General features: G+C 41.7%; 1 long non-coding RNA gene across 1 annotated transcript; it reads left to right on the plus strand.

Annotated features, from left to right (window-relative positions):
• The first annotated feature begins 880 nt into the window (after positions 1–880).
• On the plus strand, positions 881–3,894 carry LOC137147655 (uncharacterized). The gene is made up of 2 exons (XR_010918287.1): positions 881–958; positions 3,680–3,894. It is a non-coding gene; the product is annotated as an uncharacterized lncRNA (long non-coding RNA).
• Positions 3,895–5,392: the final 1,498 nt, after the last annotated feature.

Consider the following 5,392-nt stretch of genomic DNA (forward strand, 5'->3'; position numbering starts at 1 on the left):
ATCTTCTACTATATATTTTCTGCCAAATGGGGCTCCAAATGCAGTTTTAAAAGTGACCGGTTCCAAAAGTTCAAGCAGGCTGTAATGTAGGACTTGATCCTTCTTCTGTTGAAGTCCAAGGCCTGACCAGGGACGAGGAACTCAGTACATCGGTAGGTTTAATTCTGCTGCTCTTCATGGTCAATAAGCAAAGGTTCCAAATATTGTAGCTATCATAAGAAGTACATTACAAGAGTATCAATCATTGCGAACATCGGGGATGTGTTTCTGCTGGCCAGAAGAAAAAAAATATAAGCAGAACAATGAATGGATATTTTGGAGCATGGACTTAGTCAATAATATGTGACCTAATCACTTTTTGTATTTTGAAAATTACCCTATTGTTATGGAACAGTGGCTACTGCAGATGCAAAGTAACCACTTTCCATTTATGTAATACTTTTTATAGCGTCTCTGCATGGTCCAGTCAACTTCCCTTCTCCCCCAGTCACTGAGTGGGGATGTGGATGGAGTGGAGAGGCCCCACACCAGCTGAGAAGAGTTGAACAAGAGCCCCTGGGTCCAGCTAGCCCCGCCCCACTATACCTCTAGCCAGAGCCAAGCCTGGAGGGGGAATAAAGGAAAGAGCCTGGCTCAGTTCCAGGCTAAGTGGCAAGGCGGCAGGATGGAGCTCTGCATCTCTATAGGAAGAGCTTGTGGATTTTTAATAGCAGGTTAGACAAACACCTGTCGGGGATGGTCTGGATAATACTTAGTCTTGCCTTGAGTGCAGGCAGGAGACTGGACCAGATGACCTCTCCAGGTCCCTTCTGATCCTATACTCTTCTGATTCTACAAAGGGAGTTTTGCTGGTGGAGAAAGAGGCCTGATAGCCGGGGCAGCCACTGGGGGAGAAGCACGTAGCCCCCAGAACAACGCTCAGCTAAGAAACTGTTTAGGAGACTGGGATGACCAAATAGTAAGTGGACTTTACTTTTTGCTTGAGAAGATTTTGGGGCTAAGCCCCTTCCAGCCCCACAAAGGGGTTTGAGACTGTAGGAGTGCCCAGTGGACACAGGGGACTGGGGCTTCCTTCCTGCTACCTCCAGGCCACATCAGGATGCCAGGCAGGTCCAGAAGGGGGCGCTACTTTAGCCAGACTGTTACTGGGTGATGAAGGTGAACAGCTCTAAGATATATACAATTCTGTAGCTGTTGCTACTCCACAAATAACACGTATACATTATCCGTAAGCTTGTCTCTTTCACCAACAGAAGTTGGTCTAATAAAAGAGATTAACTCACCCACCTTGTCGCTCTACATTTTTAACATGCATTTACTCTCCTACTTACAGATCTGTGGTATTTACAGAGTATTTACATGGTATTTATGGCATCAGGGTTTTGTTGTGACTTTCATCACGATGTGATGCCCCCTTTCTGTACCACATACTGCACACACAAATTTGTTTCTTTCTCTTCCCCCTTGCAGTCCCTGCTCTGTGTAGTTCAGTTACAAGACGGCATGAGGGCAGTGTCTACAAATCATTGTTTAGTTCTGCACGGCCTTATGAACAGTAGATGGCTAAAGAATCAGACTTGAAAATGACAATTTTCCAGTTCCTCTAGTTTCTCTTTACATTGGGTTGTTAAGAACTTGCTTTAAAATTGAGGTATCAATCAGCATGGCTGCCCCAGAACTCTTGCCTGATAGCATCAGAAGCAGAATTATTCATGGGGATTCAGATGGGATTTTAGACTAATACGATAGATACAAGATACAGCAGGTTTGACTCCTTGGCTCTTAATGTACGCTCATGACAGGAATGTGTAGATATAGATCTAGAACTATGTTTCTTTGTCTCTCTCGGCAGCACTTTTTAATTGGATAGCTTTCTATTTTGAAGGGTTCCATTCCGTTTGGAACAGTTCTCACTGGGAAGCAAAAAGGTTCTAATTGGGTCATCACCACAGCACAGAGATGCATTTTCTTGTTGTTGTTGTTCTAGGCATCTTTTGGCCTGGAGCCATCAACCATTATGTCAGTGTAACTGCATCATTCAGCGGTGTGGAGTTTGCAGTGTAGACCTGAGGTGCATAAAATGAGAAGTCACTTTTTAAAAGTTGTCTCATAACTTTTTGGGTCTTAGTTGCCCCATCTGTAAAATGGTTACAATAGTACTTACTTATCTCCCAGGGATACAAGTACTATCATTCTACAGTTTTGATTTCAATCAACATAATCACTGCAGTATGTAATGATCCATGACTATAATAGATAGCGTAGCGTTCAGATCCAGATACACACTTCTCAATTTGAAAGTGTTTGGCCTGGAATTTTGGTTCAGTCCATTACCAAATTTGAACTCTCCGAAGTTTGGAATTTAATCAGGCTTGGGATTCAAGCCCATCTGTATCTGGAACTCCAAGGTATTGTGACTTTATTATACCACAACTGTGAGAGTAATCCCCTTTAAACAGAGTCCAATGTATTAAGTTATAACTCTTGGTAAAATGGGCATGTCATCTCACTTTGGTAGCCCTGCATTGAGAGATTCACATGAAATGCACCTAGGTATTTAAATCCCGACTTTATTAAAACTGCAGGAAATGAATAACCCATGTTGCAAAGTCAAAGAACCCTGGCTGTATGTGATCTAATAGCTGTCACTTGAAGAAAGGGACCAAAACCAAAACACTCTCATTCAAAATATGTAACAAGCATATGTTTCCCTCCACAGCATCTCTATTTCTCTTATTACTTAATTAAATAATCGCAAAGGCTGTCATTACAGACTGAATAATCTGCAGGATGTTTACAGAACAAGCAAAAGATAAAGATGTCAGCCAGCTGTCTTGTATCTTGTATTAATAAAGGAATGATTAAATGATCTGAAAAGGCATTTTCATCTCCCATGCCTGCCATCCTGTGATATACAGATAGATCACAGTGCAGATCCTTGTCTCAGTGACTCTTACATAAGTTGGGGTAGCTCCGTTAAAGTGAATGGAGATGCAACAATGTAAGTGAGATCAGGATCAGCCCCACAGAGTGTTATGGAGATCCAAAATCCAGTTCATGATCTGCATTCACTAGGGAATCACTGTACAATTTTAAAACAGCCCAGTGTACGTTCTTTCTTTAATGACCACACCAGAGGTAGCTTCAAAGGGCCGGGGAAGGGAGGGAGAAAAGAAGAAAGAGGAATGTTTATACCTTGGGATCATAGTTTAAAGGGCCTAATCCTCATCCTACTGAACACATGGGCAAATCTCCCTCCTATTGATTTCTATGGAAGCAGGAACAGACCAAAGTTGAGCTGTGAGCAGAAAACCACTGAATATAAAAACTGAAACAAGGGTTTTATTTTATCATCTACTCACCCTCATGTTCTTCTCTTTAGTTCAGCTCTAAACTGTGGCGCTGCAGAAGTATCCCGGTATTTCTCTTCCCACTTTGAGTAATGCCTGCGATACTAAAAGCTCACATTTGTTTCTCTATGCCATTGACTATGTGGACATGTTTGCATTTGTTCACTGGAAAGTTAGAGAGCTCAAACAAACAAACTAAATTCCTTTCCCAGTTCATGTTCAAGTTCACACTAAGATCCTTTCCCAGTCCGTTAATCTAAGATGGGTAATCAGTCACACTCCATTTTATAGGCTAACTGGTATTTCTAAACTTTTCACCGCTCTATTAGGTCTCCCAAGTCTTTATTTAACATGCAGCACAGCTTCCAGGAGAGGGAGCTACAATCAAATCCAAAATGTATAAGCCGGCAGATGATCTCGGAAAAAGCATGTTTGCGAAAATCATTGCAGAACGATTCCGATTAGTTCAACGCTACGGTTCCAGGCGGAGGGATCAGTTTGTATTTGCAGAATCAAATAAAGTACTTGTTCTTTTTTAATGAAATTGTTCAACATGTATTCCTTTCTTTAAATATATTCACTATCTGAACTGCCAAAGGTGTTTGAACACAGCCCTCAAGTCAAACGAGTGAGCTGTTATCCACCAGAGTGCATTGCGTTAAACTGACAAACATTAAAAATACTCTTCCCCCCCCCCCCCCCCCCAACCTCCTTCTGCTACCATCTCTCTTTCTGTGCTTTTCTCATGGAAAAGGACGAGTGAATTTTGCGTTTTCTTCTGAAAGCACTGCGGCCTGTAGTTATTCTAAAATCCCATGGAAGTGAGTTCCCCCGTGCTGATTCAGCTGTTGTGAATGGTGTCTCTCCTGAATGTCACCCTTGGGGTTGACAGTTCAGTAGTTCCAAGGAATGTAGCTGTTGAGGGAGATCAGCGCTGCAGAGACAAAGAGGCAACTCTGAGATAGTTTGGGGTCAGCTCCATGGAGGGCTTTGAAGATTCGGACTGAGACTTTGCATCTGACCTGGTATTCTGTGGGGAAGCAGTGTAATGAGCGAGCAATGTGCTTTTGGTGGTTTGCACTGCTAAGACGTGCAGACACATCGTGGACCATGTCATGCCTCTTTAAGGCTGTCAATGTCATTCCTAGGTACATTGATTTACTGTAATGCAGCAGAGGCATGGACTGACATGGCCAGGAGGGGGTGCAGTCCTCTGGCCACCACAATTTTGCAGTGCACTTGGTTACTTACACTATTTCTGTTGAAAGGAGTGAAAATTCATTCTTTCTTTGTCACTGGAAGGTTAATGTCTGGAAGAGACATACAGTCTGTCAAGAAGATCTCTGGTAGACAGAACAATATGAATTCCATTATTCCTTTCGCTTTGAAACTTATGATTCATGCACCACATAATAAGTCCCTGCATTTCTGAGGTTGGAATGGTTTAGCTTGAACAATTCGTGGAATGTTTAGCTGTTCTTAACTCACAGCCTTTGAAGAGCTTCTCTCTTTTCCCTTCTGTCCTTTTTTCTATCTCTGCTAATCGCACTGCACTGAATCAAAAGTGGATAGATAAACCCTCCATCTCGTATTTCTCTTTATAGTCACAAGATCTCATTTGTGGCCAGCTGGGCTAGTGAATCTCTGCTCTTTTAATTGGTCATTTCATTTTGGAGTGCTCTAGAGTATGTTGGTGAGACCAAAAAGAGGAAAAAGGCAAATGAACACAATTAAAAGTATATGAGAAGGAGCAATAATTGATGGTAATTTTTAAAGCAGTAATTTTAATGATCTCCCATTTCCTGCTAGGGAAATGTGAAACAAATTAAATCTGTGACTTTTCTAACTTCAGCAATAAAACGTCCCTCATAATCAACAGAATATTTATTAAGTATGTGTCTTCCTGAAGGGGGAAAAAAAATAATGAAATGATAAAATACATTGGCTGTAGCCTTTCTAGATTCTGATAAAGATGTTACTGACATTGATTAAGAGTAAGGAGTCTTCAGTGACACGACTGTTTCAACTACACAATAAGGTCG

Source organism: Emydura macquarii, unplaced genomic scaffold, assembly GCF_026122565.2.
Source record: "Emydura macquarii macquarii isolate MOO-44397 ecotype Brisbane River unplaced genomic scaffold, CSIRO-AGI_Emac_v2 contig_561, whole genome shotgun sequence".
Classification (NCBI taxonomy): Eukaryota; Metazoa; Chordata; order Testudines; family Chelidae; genus Emydura; species Emydura macquarii.